This window comes from Odontesthes bonariensis, chromosome 6 (genome assembly GCF_027942865.1).
Source record: "Odontesthes bonariensis isolate fOdoBon6 chromosome 6, fOdoBon6.hap1, whole genome shotgun sequence".
NCBI lineage: Eukaryota > Metazoa > Chordata > Actinopteri > Atheriniformes > Atherinopsidae > Odontesthes > Odontesthes bonariensis.
Window position 1 is genome coordinate 9,245,222 of NC_134511.1, and position 18,784 is coordinate 9,264,005.

The window sequence follows — 18,784 nt, forward strand, 5'->3', positions numbered from 1 at the left end:
GGGGGTCACATTATACAAAACAGTGATGAATTAGTTCATAGAAACGTATAAAGTGCACAGCTCTCATGTTTGTGACATGTTCGTTTGTTTTGGTTTGTCTGGCGGTGTTGTCAAAGGTTAGACCACCAGTCCAATCAGCGACGATTCATGTCAAATCACACTGTCCCTTTTTTCCCCACAGAAAATGATGTAAGTGTATCAAATCGTATCGTTGGCTGAATATCGTATATCGTATCGTGAGATCAGTGTATCGCTACAGCCCTACACTGAATGAATTCACTCCATCGTCCTGTTTCCCCCATTGGGGGATAAATAAAGTATTTTTCTATTTCTATTCTATTCTAGTAAACAACATCAACAAAAATACCAACTTAAATCTGCAAATGTCTACATTTGTTTACCACATTGTTGAGATATTACTTCTATTTCTGTTCTGTCAGTCAGCTGAGTGAGATAAAAGTACACGTTCCAGCCTTTCGCTCCCTCCCCCGCATTAATCAGATTTGGTCTTGTTAAGTGAATTAAATCATTGCACCCTCCTTAATTCTTCCAGTAAGGTCATAGTAAAAGAAGCTTATGAGCGGGATCAGTGCTGGAGCTTTGCTTTCAATCATCACCTCACTTTCTCGTGACCTGGAACAGACGAGTGCTCGCCAAGACTAACAATAAAGCCTCAATTATACCTGCGTAATCAAACATAATCCCAGATAGACCGAGTCAATTAAAAGCAAATTTAAAATGAAATTCTTAAATCTTTTCTTGCTGGAGCGGCTGAGACTGGAGAAGAAGGAAGGAGGAATATTTCCAGCTTAAATAAAGACCAGTGAAGGGACAGAATCAGCAGTCACACAGTAAGTGTTCAGTTTATTGAATACAAATTCACATGGATATTAATAAAATACAGATTCTGATAAGACCTTTACAAGGCCAGTTAAACAGAAGTGTGAGGTAAGAGCTGCTCCATCACCTTTATCTGTAAGTAAAGAGAGAGGAAAGGCCAGCTGAGGCTGCAGACGGCAGCTTTAAATGTTAGCAGGGTGAGACCGGTACACTTAATGGCCCTGTAATAACTGAGATGGCTCTGTTGACAGATGACCTTTCAGATGGAGAATGGAGAGGTATTTACTGTCAGATAGGCTTCAGCTTCACCTGTGTAGAGCTCAACCTTTTTATTTCTGAGCTCCGAGCAAAGACGTGATGGGCTCCCACGAACCCCTGCCGCGCGAATAAATGATGACATTTCATCAGCTGACACATATCAACTGATCATTTCACCTGATCAATAGTTGTGGAAAAGCGACTACTTTTTGTCACACCCTGTTTTGCAACCATAACTCTAGTTACTTCTCCAGTGCAGAACAGCTTCTATTCGTCACAAAGTCCCATCAAGTCTCCCCCTCTGCATGGCAATCACAGCCAGCCTGTTTTGTTCAGACTGAAGTTATTTGTGGAGTACCAGCTATGTCATTAATATAACAGCACAGAAACCGTTAGAGCCTTTTGATTGCTCTTGGTTGACAGAAACTCATTTTCAGTCAATAACCGACTGTCAGTAATTGAAGTCAATTCCACAAGCAAATTTCCAAATAAAATCTCTAAATCTCCTGTTTCTAGCTGCTCAAATACGACGTTTCCAGCTTCTCCCTGTTGTTTATTCTAATAAATTAAATATAAAACAGAGATGTGATGGTTTCAAGACATCATGATGGATGAATGTCTGATTGAATGATTAATCGAAATGATTAAACAATAACGATGAAAAAAAGTCAAATAAATCATCACAGGCCTGAATTAAAGACTAGAATAAATCTCCACTGCACTGCATCCAATCAACTCTCTTCTAAGCTTGATTGCTTTTTATGCATAAAATAAATAAATAAATCCTGTAATTTCTTTCATTTGTGAAGTTTTATTTGCCAACTGTTGTTACAATGACTTACCCATATTAAGCACCGTGTCTTTTTTTTTTTCCAAAAGCCAGAGTCAGTTGTCATCATGTCACCATTATGAAAAACGTATTTTGTAAACATTAGAACGGGTACACCAGCAAGTACAACAATCCCCTATCATGTAGATATCAACCTTTCTACAGTCCTTAAACACACATCCGTAGTCAATAAGAACAAGAAGATACAACTGCATATGGCTCCACATATTCTACTTTTGAGGACGCAAACTGCAGTCGACTGTATTTTACCAACAAACTTAGCCATTTCTTATGTAAACTAACCTCAACAATAAAACAAAAATAACACTAAATTTCCAGTGCAAAAACCTTAAAAAGGTCACTTTTAATGTACTAAGCTTCATCATTAGAAAAAAAAAAAAAAAAAGAGTGCGAGCACTGTTGACAGACAAACCAAAATGGTTAAAGCCTGATTTATGGTCGTCCGGGAAAGGCTACGGAGACTCGCAGAGACCGCAAGAGTTGTGATTGGTCGGCTAACAACATCATTTCCGGAATCACTTCTCCGGTTTAGCTCCTTCCTCTCAGAACAACAACACCGCCATTTTTGAAAGAGTTTACTGTGTGCTGGTCAACATTTGGTCAAAAGTATTTGCATTTCAAAATCAATGAGCTCCAACTCCAACTAAAGTCTTTTTCTCTCGGTCGCCATCGTTCACTGTGAGGAGCGGAACGGAGCCGGAAGGTAAACAATCAATCAACGACTTTCACGATAGACGTCGCGAGATTGGGTCGTCTAGCGTAGCGACGCCTACTGATCGGGAGGTGAACTGCCTTGCGTATCCAACATCCCGACTGAGAACTTCGAAAGGTTTAATAGCCTCAGCGTGACCACGGAGTCTGATCGACGGATAGTGACGGAGTAGCACAACGAGGCCTTAAGAGATTAGCTGCAGGGTCAGGAAGGCTTGATCTTATAACACGAGTTCATTAGGTGGCTAAAAGTAGAACCGTCAGAGGTTTCTTCCATCCAAACTTAATGGGGAATTTTCTTGTATGTAGAACGTGATTTAAGTAAGTAACCCTAATGAGTTTTGGCAAACTTAAACGAGAAATATCAGCTTTACAGTTCAAGGTACAGTGTGAGTGTGTGTTTTTCTCTGTCTGCGCTCTGTTCTCTGCTACAGAACCCTGTAAGTAAGTCTGACACTGGGGTTGCCGACTCCTCTTAGCAGCTATGCCAACAAACAGCACGATAAAGTGCGAATCAACTTTCCAACAAAGATTTCTTTTTCAAGACAACACTGATGTGTCGCTGTTCTTTTAAGAAAATAAACACACCCCCGTTAAATTCTATTACCAGATTACAGCAGATTAGACAACAGGTCAACAAGAACAAAGAGGCTAATTCTGGCCAATCAAACTGAATTTTTCACGCAACAGCAGAAACCCGAGCTGCTCTGCTGGCCAATCAGAAGCAGGCCTGCTCTGAGAAGCACATGAGAAAGCAGTTTCTTCTCTTCTTCCCTCCTAACACAATGCCTGTCTGTGTGAGAACCTGATTCAGATTGTGCTACTCAAATCTAAAAGTATTCCAATCCAGCAGGTTTGTTTATCTGCAGTCAAGTGATGTGTTAATATGAGCTCTTTCTAACTCATACCACGGAGGTGATTTTCTGCAGAAACTTGGATAAAAACAGTTTGTAAACTGTCAAGCATGGAACAAAATACAATAAGTTCTTGTTAATAACCCATTCAATAATCATTTACCATAATTGTCTATTTCATTGGTTCTTTGGGAAATGAATGCCATGCCATAGTTTTAGAGAGCAGGGTGGGAAATCGACCCATCTATGGAGCGCTAAGGAAAAGGAAAGCACAGCTGAAACAAAGGACATCCTCCCTCTCATATCATCAGGCTGTACTTCCAGGAATAAGCGTGAGCCCGGGAGGAAAGAAGGCGCTCCCTCACCAGGAAAAGACAAACGACACATCCAGAGGGGAGGGTAATTATGATGATGGATGCAGTCCGCGCTCACAGTTTACTGAAGGCAATCTTGTGAATTTGCACAATAAAACAACAGCAGATGATGTGCTTTGGGCGTGGAAGCTGATATAGCTGAAACATTCTGAAACTCAAAGGGCACCAAATCAAATCTAAATTGGCCTGCAGCAGAAAATGACCATTTTTTAATGAATAATGAGGCTGCTGCATGAAAATAAGTGTATATTATTCAGGTATTCGCATCCCAAACCCTATCATCCTCTCCTCACCAATACTCTACGGGACATTATGACAGACAACAACTCCTCTGCAGAGATGGGTAGTAACGAGTTACATTTACTCCGTTACATTTACTTGAGTAAGTTTTTGAAAAACATTTTACTTCTAGGAGTAGTTTTAAATCTCTATACTTTTACTTGAGTAGATTTGTGCAGCAGAAACTGTCCTCTTACTCCGCTACATTAGGCTACAATGAGCTCGTTACTTTTCTTCTTACCTCTTTGATATTCTACGCCTCATTATTTTTATCCCCCCGCGTAAGCCTCATTTTAATGTTTTATTTTGACAGAGAGAGAGACTTCTGCCAAAGGCTCTACCACCTGACTGTGTTTCACCAATCAAACGTAGCCGTGCAGTCTCGTCACCATACTCAATCTCAGCGGCGGGACGAATTAGCTTTAGCATTAGCAGTTGTAGCAAACAAAAAAAGAAATAGATGAAAAATGTCAGAATCAACGGTGGGAAATGAAGACGCAGACGAGGCCTCATACTGAAAGCATGTTTACCTTACAGAGAGTGAGAAACAGCAGCTACATTATGTGTCTTCTGTGTCAACCAAAACAAACGGACATTTCAGCAGAAACTCAACATCTAACTTTAGGAAACATGTAGCGGTAAGTTTCCTAAATTCGTTTTTTCTTCCCATGGATAGGTGAATGTTTGTTTTTTAGGTTACATATGTTTTAAACATTTCCTAAGTCTCTTTTATTTTTTATTGAAGTACTTGAATTTACCTGGATTATTTTAATGTAAACTATTTAGTAATTAATCAATTCATTTTAATTTATTTTATCAATTGGATGATCTCTAATTTGCCTAAAGATGATTATTTTGTATTTTTGTCTGTCTGATTGAATGCTTGTGTTAACAAATAAATCAGACGTTACTCAACAGTTACTCAGTACTTGAGTAGTTTTTTCACCAAGCACTTTTTTACTCTTACTCAAGTAATTATTTGGATGACTACTTTTTACTTTTACTTGAGTCATATTATTCTAAAGTAACAGTACTTTTACTTGAGTACAATTTTTGGCTACTCTACTCACCTCTGCTCCTCTGTCAAATGTGGCTAATAGACCTGGTAAAAATAACAGGTAACTGTTTGTGTCGCCCAGTATAGGTACATGCACAGTTGAGTTGAGCAGTTACAATCCATTCAAAAAAGACCACCATCCCTGTCCCAGTTGACATGCATGGGAGTGGAATGAAGTTATGAACTCATAACTGCTTCTAACTTTCTCTATGAGAGATCGTCGTACATGTGATACATGCTGAATAAACTGAACAGACGTCGTCTTTAAGCTACCAGAGCGACAGTCTGGAAAACGCTGTTGGTGACTGCAAGTTGACACGTAGTCTGAACTGGCTGAATTTCAGTCACAATTTCAGACGTGTTTAGCTGTCTGACAAAAGAAACTAAAACATTTGTGACTCAGAGAAGCTTTTTTGGAATTCATCTGTATTGATATACACTTCCACTTTACCGTTATAACAGAAAGATGAAAAATATCACACTTTGGAGTAGGGCTGTAGCGATACATGAATCTCACGATACGATACACGATATTCAGCCAACGATTTGATACGATTCGACAGTGTGATTTGACATGAATCTTCGCTGATTGGACTGGTGGTCCGTCCTTTGAAGCGGAAGGACAACACCGCCAGACAAACAGAAACAAACGTGAGAGCTGTGCACTTTATAACGTTTTTATGAACTAATTTATCACTGTTTTGTAGAATGTGACCCCCTGGCATTGTATTGTATATTAATGTTCTGTGTTTTCACTAATTGGAACATCTGACTTTTCAATAAAGTTTGCTTTAAAATAAATTTAAAAAAAAATTAAAAAAAAATTTTAATTCGATACTCGTGGCCCAAAAATAAATAAATAAATAAATTAAAAATCGAACGGAAACAAAACATCGATATATATCGCAGTATCGATATAATTGCTCAGGCCTACTTTGGAGCATGTGTGGAGCGCCTAGGCCTATTTGAGTCTAGTTAGGCGCACACATGGCGATGGACACCAACAACATTATCTGTGTGTGGGCCTGGCTTCAAAGAAGCTTTGTACAATGTTCATATACATTAGAAACAGATAAACCCAATAATCAGTTTTTTTTTCAGTGTCATATAAAATATGTGACTGATCAGAATACGTCAAACATTCTTTTAATGGAACTTTTAACCTTGTTTAGGCCACACACAAGCTGCTAAAAGCTAGTCCCAAAGTTAGAGTCACTTTAAAACAGACACTTTGGGGATATATAGCAAATTCCTATTCAACAGGGTTTTATTTGCTCAAATAGGACACAGAGGCAGAGACAGATGGTCCTTTTGTATGCTTTCAATTATAGTTCTTTGATAGAAAACAGCAGCTCAGACCTTACAATTAAAGAAAGTTACAATTGTTGCATTATCTCGAATGAAAAGACATAACATAACCAAAATAAATATTTTAGTAATCTGCTGTCTTTAAGGCATCAAGCTTAAAACTAAAGTCAAACCTCCTCTTTCTACAAACTGTTATAAACTGAGGATTTGATTTATTCTGACATTTTATCATGGTAACTGAAATCTAGAAATCAAATAAACCAAATTCCAACTTGTAGAACAAATTGCAGTAAGCTTTAATGTAGATGTCTGTGGTGTCTTGGCCACCTCCTCCTGCCACAGTGATTTTCAGCCACTGACAACAAGCAGCACTGTCACAGCAAACTCATTCTCCATTGAACTATTCTTTCGCTCATCTCCTGCAACACTGGCAGCGTCTGTGGCTGTCTGCTTGTTGAGTTATAGGCTGCGCGTTCTCTCTCTGCTTAATGAATAGAGCTTTTGTTCGTTGCACACATTCACTCTCGCACAGCAGTCTCAAATAAAGTGAGAGGAAGCTTTGAAAAGAAAGAATGCTGCCACTAAACAACCTGGAAGGTTTCCTGGGACTTTGGAGTTGTCTCACGTTACTGTTTACGACTCACCACATCACAGTCTCTGAAGCCATTTTTCTTAGTCTAACGGAGAAAAAAAACGTACGTCAAATATCAACAGAGAAAATGGGCGAGTAATCCAGAAAACAACCAGGAAATGACCCAATGTCACAGTACAGGGAGCTGAATATTTAGGGTGGAAATTTCCCACCAACTCAAGCCAAGTGCTTGAAAGAGTGCAGTCATTCAAACACTGAACCAACTCTGAACTACACCTTCTATAAATAAGCATACAGTGCATGTGTTTTGCATGCCATAAAGAGCTGAGAAATCAAATGGTTACAATTAATGATGACAAAAATAAAAAATATAGTTCTTGGGACGGTCTGTAGCGTAGTGGGTACAGCAGGCACCCCAAATACAAGAGGCTATAGTACGGTGGCCGACACGTGCAAACGGCGAAACAAATCCAACAGTAAAACGCTGCAAGAGAAAAATGCGGCAATCACAAAAACGACCGGAGCACACGCGCTGCAAACCCCAAAACACATGCAAGAGAGAAACGCTGCAAACATCAAAACACATGCAAGAGAGAAACGCTGCAAACATCAAAACACAACGGAAGTTCGCCAGGCCACTAGGGGGTCTCGACCTACCATATTAATGAAAGAGAAGAAAGTCAAAAGGTACGTTGTCATTTATGTCTTTTTTAAACACTTGGCCGTAATATTTTACCTTATTATAGCGACATAACTCCGCTGCTCTTCTATAATAAAGTAAAAGATTACGGCCAAGTGTTTAAAGAAGACATAAAGGACAACGTACCTTTTGACTTTCTTCTCTTTCATTAATGTGGTAGGTTGAGACACCCTAGTGGCCTGGCGAACTTCCGTTGTGTTTTGATGTTTGCAGCGTTTCTCTCTTGCATGTGTTTTGAAGTTTGCAGCGTTTCTCTCTTGCATGTGTTTTGATGTTTGCAGCGCATTTTTCTCTTGCATGTGTTTTGAAGTTTGCAGTGCATTTTTCTCTTGCATGTGTTTTGAAGTTTGCAGCGCATTTTTCTCTTGCATGTGTTTTGAAGTTTGCAGCGCATTTTTCTCTTGCATGTGTTTTGGGGTTTGCAGCGTTTCTCTCTTGCATGTGTTTTGAAGTTTGCAGCGTTTCTCTCTTGCATGTGTTTTGGAGTTTGCAGCGTTTCTCTCTTGCATGTGTTTTGATGTTTGCAGCGCATTTTTCTCTTGCATGTGTTTTGAAGTTTGCAGCGCATTTTTCTCTTGCATGTGTTTTGAAGTTTGCAGCGTTTCTCTCTTGCATGTGTTTTGATGTTTGCAGCGCATTTTTCTCTTGCATGTGTTTTGGGGTTTGCAGCTTTTCTCTCTTGCATGTGTTTTGAAGTTTGCAGCATTTCTCTCTTGCATGTGTTTTGAAGTTTGCAGCGTTTCTCTCTTGCATGTGTTTTGGGGTTTGCAGCGCGTGTGCTCCGGTCGTTTTTGCAGCGTTTTACTGTTGGATTTGTTTCGCTGTTTGCAGCGCGTTTGCACGTGTCGGACACCGTCCTATAGTCCTTGCTGCAGCTGGCCCCGGTTCGAGTCCCAAATTGGATGGCCCTTTGCTGCGTGTTGTTCCCCCTCTCTCTGCCCCCTGCTTCCTGTCTCTCTACACTGTCCTATCTACTAAAGGTGTAAAAAGCCCCCCCCAAAAAAATAATAAAATATATATAGTTCTTCTGTCTCCTCTGCAAGGTGGCCATGCAGCATCACAGCAACCACAGCCTTAGCTTGTTTTTGTGGCTCAGTTACTGTCATTCTGAGTTTGTGCTGCCGTTAACATTCCCGAGTTACGTAAACAGAAGCAGTAGGACACATCATCTCTAATCATGGTCATCAGTTCATCTAAATTTTAGATAAAAAGTTGGTCTAAATCACACCTGGAAGCTTCTGGATTCTTATTTTTGAATTACGAAGCTATGGTGACTTAACAAAAATGATTTTCATTAGAGATGTTTTTACTATTTGAACTCTATGTGGGACCCAGACAAAACCATAAAGGGGGCTATAAAACTGAGGTCAAACCTTATGCCTGCTTGCTCACGGAGATAATTAGAACAAAATGCATCTTCCTTCTGTGTTTCATGGGAAATAAAGTGCTCACTTTAATACACCACCTGAACATTTTTTATGGTATCTATAAATATATATATATGTTTTTTTCAGTTTGAATATCTGTTAGAATAAAGGGTTCATATAAATGATCTAAAGCAAAAAAAAGTGGCTTTAAACACACAACTCTCTACTATGTTATCATATAATAATGTGTTCACCTCTTTTGGGGGCATAGAGGCCATAAAGTCTACGAACTTGTCCATACAGCAAAATGTGGGGCGTTATTGATCTTCTCGGGAAAAAGAGCTCTCTTGCCTTCGGCAGCCCTGCATGGGAACCATCTGGGGCAACAACAACAACATGATCCCTAAAGTTGGTCGGGATTCACTTCAATAAAACTCTTTCTTTAGAAAGGTCTGTTAAGTCATTGCTGACATGAAACAACTGGAGGCATACTTTCCTTTAGAGTAAAGTGAGTCGAACACTGGTCAGTTTTCTTATTACACATCTGTTAAAATGAACGGAAGCACCCAACACATACATTTCTTTTCTATATTGCAGGCATTTCTGCTATTGCAACATGTAGCACTTTTAAATATAAAAGGTAATTAGACACTTCTCGAACACAATTCAAGCCAAAAGACAAGTCCATCTATAAAAGATCTCTATGTGCTCTTAGTGGGCTAAAGATTTAAACACGACCTTGATTCCAGCTTCCCCCATGGATTAGTGACAGTTTCCGTCCTCAGCTGTTTGTCTGCCTGAACTGAGGTTAGGGAGCTTACGGGTGCTTGTGTAAGAGTGGCGCAGCGTGTTGCCACCACTGAGAAACGGTGTGAACTCACATCCAGCCCCAGCAGAGCTGAGGCAGATGACAGCAGACTGCACGAACTGGTGTAGATTTACAGCCCATAACTAAATTCTAATAGGAAGGGATTCTTACATCATAGCTTTTATATCAAGTTATAAAATTCTTTCTGTAAAAATAAACCTTCTTATCCTAAGCCATTTCAGTTCAGAGTTAGGGTAATTAGCCCCAGTTAAGTGGTCAACACATAAATGTCTCCCAAAGATATAAGCAGCATGTAACAATCATTTCTTTCCATAGTCAGTGATTACAAACAAATTTGGGCATTTTTTTCATGAGAAATGAACAAAACCCAACTTCTGAATAAATGAATATATTCCTAAGACATTCTTTGGACCAGTGGCTGTGCTGCCCCAACCCCACAATAGTGTGCACTGCCAACAATGGTGATTTTCACAGTCAGCCTTTGGTGCCAATTAACTTGTTCTGTGATTCATTCAAGCCTAAAAACAGGAACCTTAGTTGAGGGATGAACCAGTGTTGTGTCTACACGTAACAGACAACTTAGCAAAGAACTAGTCTTAAATTCTATCTCTAAGAAATCTGTTACTAGCAGCCTGTCCAAAGGAAACATGCTTTGTTCCCCTTTTTTTCAAGTTGCACTTACGAAAAATACCAACGATAACATCTTGACAGACATAAAATATTATTTTTATATAAAAAAGTGATTCTCAAAGGGCTTTTCACCAAAACAAAATGCAGTACGGTGTCAGGATTGAAAACGTTCCACAGCAGATGAACATGATCTGAAAGTAACGTCTTTAAAGAATATGAGAAAATCCAGCAAAGACCTGACACATCTGGACCTTCAGCTGATCCATCTGCTGTTGGTCCAAGCCTCATCAGAAATGGGCTCCATGGAAGGGTGGCTGTCAAGAAGCCGTTCTTAAGGAAGGGAAACAGGGAGAAAAGGCTGAGCTGTGCCAAAGGACACAAGAAGTGGACTGAAAATCAGTGGCAACAGGTCTGATGGAGGGATGAATCCGGACCTCAACATTACTGAAGCAGCGTGGGATCATGTTGACAGAGAACGGAACAAAAGGCAGCCGACATCCAAAGAAGAGCTTTGGGATGTCCTTCGAGAAGCCTGGACAACTTATTAGAATTGTACAAACTCTGTTTGTGACTTATATACTGTATTTCCATTTATGTTTGCACAAGTTTCAGTAAGGCCTTGCAACACAGTGGCAACCTGTCCAGGATGCACCCTGCTTCTCCCTGGGATAGGCTCCTGCCCCCAACCCCAGCTGGGAGTACAATTAAGCATGTATTGAAAACGATTGAGCACAGATGAAAGAACAGTCGTTATTATTACAATTACAGGAATGTAATGAATAGTTGGAATCCAATGTAATCCTCCCCAAATTCTCCTCTGCTCTGTCAGAGACACGGCGCCACGGAGACAAGAAGAGAAACTAATGCACCGGTAAATGGCAGTAAAATGCTTTTAAAGTAAAATGAATAACATTAACAAAAGCCCATAATTGTTGCTAAGTAAGGTAACTTACATTTGGCTTCATCTTTGGCATTTAAAATGCATTTCTATTTTTTCAGCCGAGCGGGTGTTCGTGTTGGCATCTCATCACTCTCACAGAATTGTTTGGGAAACACCGAAGTAGGCTTTAAATCTACCGAGGAGCAGGTAACCCATCTTTTCTCCTCGATCACTTGGACAATGCCACAACTGTTGACACGGGGAAACTAAAAATGTGCATTTGCTGTACTTCTGCAGCGCTTCAGGCCTCAAATGTGAGCAAATGTTCAGTTTTAGATTATACAAAATGCGATGAGTCAAATGTTTACAGCAAACCTTCCCTAAAGGGATTAAGTGCAACTTAACACTGAAGTACGTCCCGGCTTACTTTCACATGAACATAGAAGCTTTGGTGGGACGCAACTTCCAGACATCATGGAACTATATCTATTCTTAAAAGCTGAAATTTTCTTTACTTTTCTCCTAATATACTGACTTTATCCTTCCCACTCTCTCTGGTCTAAGACCAAACACCACTTACTCTTTTTTCTGCCATTTTTCAATCCATTATTCCTCCCATCCTCCATCAGTTTCGCTAAATCTCTGCTCCCCGACTCTCCCTACTTTCCTTTCATCCACTGCAGTGTAAGGCATCTTTCTCTTGCTCCTCACTCCCCGTCTAATGATCTTCCTTCCATCCCTTTCATCCCGACCGCCTCACCATCCCACGGCACTGCTGGTGTGCGTGGCAACAGCAGGATAATCGCCTGTGAGTAACTATGAGGACAAGATTCTGCATTACTCACACCGTATTTCATCTCTGATTTTAAAATCCCCAGAATCATTCACAGATTATTTAAAGGTGTCGCATTGTTTTAGCTGCTGTAAACTTGTTCAATAAAATCCACATCTACATGATGATGTAAAACAGTATTTCCCAGGTTTCAGCTATAGCTCATTATGGACTTCCTGACATAAACACAATGTGGTATTACCTGTTGTATTACCTGATTGGGGGGGGGGATTGTTGCACTGTGTAAGAGCAAAAGGTTATAGACCTGTAATCTGGTGCATTTGGGCAGATTAATTGTAATTCTTACAAGGAGAGGAGGGTGAGTACAGGACACTGATAGACGGCTTTGTAGAGTGGTTCGAAAAGGGTCACCTGAGGCTGAATGTCAACAACACCAGAGAGCTGGTGATCGACTTCAGGAGGAAGAAGATGCCTGCACAGCCACTACGGATCAGGGGGGAGGTGGTGGAGGAGGTGGAGGCCTACAGATACCTGGGAGTGGTAATCGACAGCAGACTGGACTGGAAATCTAATACCGAGGCTGTGGACGAGGAGGGGATGAGCAGACTCTATTTCCTGAGGAAGCTGAGATCCTTCAACATGTGCAGCCAGATGTTGGAGACCTTTTGCCAGTCTGTTGTTGCCAGCGCCATCTTCTTTGCCGCTGTGTGTCGGGGCGGCAGCGTCAGAGCCAGCGACATTAACAGACTTGATAAAATCATCAAGAAGCCTGGCTCTGCACTTGCTCTCAGGCTGGAGACTTTTGAGACCGTGGTGGAGAGGAGGACGCTGAATAAACTGCTATCCATCATGGACAATGACCAGCGCCCTCTCCATCCCACAGTAGACAGACAGCAGAGTACCTTCTGTCACAGGCTGCTCCACCTCCGCTGTCCAAGGGACAGACACAGGAAATCTATCTATCTAATCATTTCCAGTTGGGTTTTATTTGTACAAGTAAAGTCCAGTAACCTGGAGCAATCTATCTTTTATAAAACTTAATAACAGTCAAAGCTTTAATATGATCACAGCTGAATTTTCAAATAAAGCTGACATTATTTGCCATGCTGTCAATGATGAGATTTTCAGGATAAAAATCGGACTCACTCAGTGGGGTTACATGGCACTGAAAGGATCGGATAATTGGCTAAATTACAATTATTAGTTAGAGTTATTAAGTGCATGTAGACACCTTAATCTGACAAGAAATTGGATCAGATCACTCGCGATCGCATTAAGACCCCGAGATAACTCGGCTGAAAGTCAAATTAAATGTGCATGTAGACGGGTGAAGCACGTGGTGAATTAGACTAGTATGTATGACACGCTTTGTGCCTCTGATCCGATTCATTCACCGCCATATAGCCAAGGATAATTACCCTTGCTCAACTCATTCTTATTGTAATTTAGCCAATTATCCGATCCTTTCAGTGCCATGTTACCCCACTGACTGTGATGGACTGGTGTCAGCTTGTTAGGCTGCAGCCACCACCCCAAACACTGAACTGGTAGGACTTTAAAAGAATCGGAAACCGGAACCGTCCAAACAAGTTTCAGTTGTTGCACTTCTAATCTTAGAATCTAGAAATGTCCACATCTTGATTAAGGAAACAGAACTTTCCATCATCAAGTAATTACCAGAATTCTACCGAGTTCCACACAACAGCGCACTGGAAATGCCCACAGTAAATAAACTGGGTCCCAGCAGCTCCAAGTGCTCGTTCACAGTCAGACAAATCAGCAAGAAATACAGAGCGGGCAGGGCAACATCAATCTGTTTCAGCAATGAGCACAGATGCACACACTCTCACAGCTCTCCAGACCAGTCGTCTGGGTGTCTTTAAACCGGCGAAGCATTGCAGGCCGAGGGACACGAAGAGAACCGAGCTACCATAACCAGCTAGTAGGAAAAAGCTATGTGGGTGCGTGTAAATGTGTGTGTGACTCAGAGGTTTAAAAAGAAAAAGGAAGCTGTACATCCACCATGTAGTTATTTTCCTTTTAAAAAACACAACTCATAGACACACCCTGTGGTAAAGCTTTACTTAAAGCAAAGAGCAGGAGTATTTGAACACAGATCATCTTCAGATGAGTAGTTTCTGATGAGCGTTCTTTTTTTCTATTATCATTTGTGCAATAATATTCAACACAATCATAGCTGCCCAGCTGCTACTCTGCAATGGAAAGTAACCAAAAATAGGCTTTGAGTAACATAAATGATAATACTTAAAGTCACGTATGGAGCTTATGTACATTACCTGCCCCCATGTAAGGTCAATGTATTTCATCAAAAAGTCAATAATATTTACAGCGATTGGCAACAAAAAAAAAAAAAAAAAAAAAAAAAAAAAAAAAGAGAGAGAGAGAGAAAAAGAGCCTGATCAGCTCCCTGGAGGGATCCTACAGCAGAGCTTTTAGTATTTTCACCAACTCATGATGGAAACGCCACAACATCACGAGGAGGTTCACGTTGAGGCCAAACCACAAAAAGCAAGCAGAGATGACACGTAGGCTCTCCTGGCTTAAAAGATCCACTGTCCACGTACACAATCCGAATAACGGTGAATGATCTGCAAAGACATTTTCAGAGATTTGCCTTTTTTCTCAGCAATTTAAAGAGGAGGATTCTAAACTGAGATGTTGGGGATTGAATGTCTTGCTCAACGGCAGCAAGATCCCATTTGCAAGGGACATAGCCCAACAATTTGTGTGTGAATTGATTCCTTTTGCAACACGATTAATGCAAACCGAAATAATATGGCATTCCAGCTTTTCATCTCAAAATGAACATTTCAGACAGCATTAAAATATGGGCAAAATCGCTTAATAATAGAAAGTTTTTAGGCCTAAATAGAACTTAAATGAAATGGAAGGCCTTTAAAAGGATGTGGAAATAAACAGTTTTGTACAGTTTTGTCAAAACATGCTAACTAAAGCATTTAGGTCACTTTTTTTTTTCCACCGAGTGTTGCTGCAGATAAAAAGAGAGTCGAAGCATGCTAAACAGATAAACAGATAACACACAGCAGCCCCTGCATCTTATCTGCGCGCCGCACACACCGAGACGTAGCAAACACACAGAGAATGTGAAACTATGCACATCCGGCCTCTGCAGGCCCCCGGTTACATAACACAAAGACACATTCCAGGATTGAGACGAACAGCTGAGCACTGAGAGGAGGCACGTTGCCTGACTGTTGCTTTGAGAAAAAATCTTTGACTACAATGCTGAGGCACTAATCCTGTAATGATTAGCTCAGCGGTCACAGGTCTGTCCGGCTGACGCAGACGGGCTCAGCACTGGAGAACCAAAAAATAAAAGATGCCCCCACACCGTGCTAGCATACAGCTACGGAAGAAAAGCAGACACTACAAGCATGATTCAGACAGTTGGAGAAACAAACCATTTGTGCACAATAACTTGATTAATCTTTTGTTTTGTATTAAAATACTGAGAAATGCCGGGAAAAAAAAAAAATAAATAAATCAGCGTAAAACTGACATGAACAAAAAAAGAAAAAAGGAATCAAGTCCTTGCGTTTGAGCAGCTGGAAGGAGAGAATGTTTGACATTTCTCCTTAAAAGATTATTTCTGAAACAATCAAAACTCACTTGGTCTCATTCAGTGGCAGTAGGACAAACGGTTAAATGAACTGATGCCGCTTTCCATGGCAAAGGAGTGTGGGTTTCAGTCACTGTTACCAGGTAGCAACCAGAGTTTCCAAGAAAAAAAAAAAAAAAAGGACCATATAGGGACATTTTTAGGTAAATGTGGCTGCAAAATGCTAAAAACTCAGTTTACCTCTGGAGAGCAGACCAGGCAGGAAAACACTTTATGTAACAGGATGACCACGCATTAACCTCGCCCTCTTCCTCCGCTTTCCTCCCGACAACCATTTGGTTGTCTTAAACAGGGCGGTAGGTCGCTGACCACCTGCAGTATTATCCTACTGAATGGCTAAATATGACATTAGCAAAACACTGCGGTGAAAATGACTGTAGCACAAAACAGAGAAGCTGTAGCTGAGTGAGCCCACAGTAACTCCGGACAGGAACGTCACACCATCACTTCAGCAGTTGACACAGAGGATACGTCGTCTATAATGCATTTCAATGGCAAAGCTTACATACTAATTCTGCAGCAACGACACAAAGATATCATTGTTTAGGTCAGTGGACTAATCTGCATCTCCACCATACTGCATGTAGCGCACCTCAAGACAGCAACCTGCATGGATACAACAGGAAGAATGGGCATTTAGCCATAGAAATAAAAGCCTTAATAAAGACTACTGCAACACCAATACGTTCTCAGTAGAACACAGCAGGTACAACCTTTTCTTTTTTAACATAAAAAATTATTTTTGAATGATATCATTTCATTGTATTGACAATGAAACCGTAGCTATAAATATAAAACAGTGACTGTAACAACAAAACAACTGTTTTTAAAGCCTTGCTTGGGGTTTAGAGTTATCTCTACAGACTTTCCGTAATGTTATGGACTATCAAAAGCCTCATGTGCTTATTTGCAGATTGTTTGCATTTGAGGTGGGTTGCTCAATCCCAACACAAATGATATTATGGACATGACATCCTGATTTGTGTACTGATACATGCATCACTATAAGATTTTATCACATCGATACGGGGACACCTGGATAAAATAAAATGGTCATAAACCAGTCGATGGGCCTATTTTACATTTAAAGTCACATTAAAGGTGAACCCAAACAAAGCCTCATTTCCACATAAATGTTAAGAGTAAATGTTAGAAATGGTCTGTACCATCTGCACACCTTGATGGGTCACTGACCGTGTGGAGTCTACACTACATTTAAACAGCTTATCAGCCGGCTTCTTAGCTGGATGCCCCACTCGGTTCAAGAGCTGAAGATGGTTGAGGCACCATGACAATGCCCATAAATCAGAACAAAGGTAAAAGACACAACCACAAACGTGTGGAAGACTTGTTTATCAAAGTAAAGTCAAAAAGTTGTATCAAAAGCTTTTTCTCTTGTGTTATCAAACACAAAACTTTGGTGAAATGTATCTAAACCAAAGCCACATATATATAAATAAATGGCTTTTAATTTAAATTGTATTAGGTTTTAATTAGTATATGAAAGTTATCAAGTCTACAATAAGGTAGCTGAATTGTTTGAAAATGTATCGTCCCTGAATCACATCTTACCCCATGTTGCATGATATGGATGGAACTGTCTTATTAGGGAGAAATACACACACACACATGATACACATTTACCAATAACACCTCATTTTAGTTATTACCTGCTGTTAACTAATATTTACATGCGTCTATGTTCAATTCAATTCAGTGTTATTTGTATTGCTGAACTGACTGATATGCTGATATTGTTGGTACCGGCTCTGGTTTCTTTGCCATGCTTTTATTTTGTGCAACATTACCGGAAGTCGTTCTTGCACGCTGATTCCCCCACCGCTGATGTTTCCAGTAATGCGGGATCAATATAATGATAAACCGAGGGGTGCAGGCCGCTGATCAGGCGACGTTGTGCTAGTTTGGTTGCTCGCGAACGACAAGTGACAAAATACCACCGAACATAACGTGTTTGAATGCAGATGGTACGACCATTTTTGCCAGCAGATTAAACGGTGAAAAATAATGATGCGTTACCACGCGCGACCCTGCTTTCATGCCCAAAACAGATAACGCCACAAGCCAAGCTAGCGACACCCATCTGCTATTTATTGCCACAGAATTAAACGTTTAGAGAAATAACGACATTTTAAACAAAAACATCGACCGTAATGAACGACCAAGGCATTAATTATCCAGCCTCCGACGCAATGACGGTGAAAGGAGCCTTTTTTTCTCCGCTCCTACCCGTTAGTTCTCATCCAGCTCTTGTCAAATCAAATGACAATTATGTTCCCTTACCTTGTAGCACGTAGTCGTCAGTCGTATTATTTTCCAAAGAGAGCATGTGTTGCGGTAAATGACCGGGCTGGTGGGCTGCTAGTCATCGCCGTGTGGGAATATTGTTTTCTGTGGGAGAGACTGCAGGCAGACAGCGGCGGAGCATCGCAGGATGGGAGGGGTAGGAGAGCCGTACGTCAGCCTGAGGTCACACTTTGGTCCCGGACTGGATTATCTAACCCTGGACGCAACAAGCTGACACACGTTAAGGCCTGTCACCTCTGCCAGGGACCAGTTTAGGCTTTCTTTACCTGCCACATTGATCATGGTGATCACAATAATGAGACTCTTTATAGAACTCAAACATCTCATCAGGAGTTTCATTCACCAACTTAAAGGGATAGTTCGCCTCTTTTGACATGAAGCTGTATTGACATCCCATTTTAGCAATATCATTCATTCAATTTGACTTGCCCCCTGCTGCGTCCTGTGAGCCGGGTTCCAGCCTCGTTTTGGCGAAG

General features: G+C 40.7%; 1 protein-coding gene across 2 annotated transcripts in view; it reads right to left on the minus strand.

Moving 5' to 3' along the window:
* rusc2 (RUN and SH3 domain containing 2) overlaps positions 1 to 18,424 on the minus strand; it is a 45,889-nt gene extending 27,465 nt beyond the window's left edge. For both annotated transcript variants that reach the window (XM_075467262.1, XM_075467261.1), the window contains exon 1: positions 18,285 to 18,424. The gene's annotated coding sequence lies outside the window, so the exon portion shown is untranslated. The remainder of the gene's footprint in view (positions 1 to 18,284) is intronic.
* Positions 18,425 to 18,784: the final 360 nt, after the last annotated feature.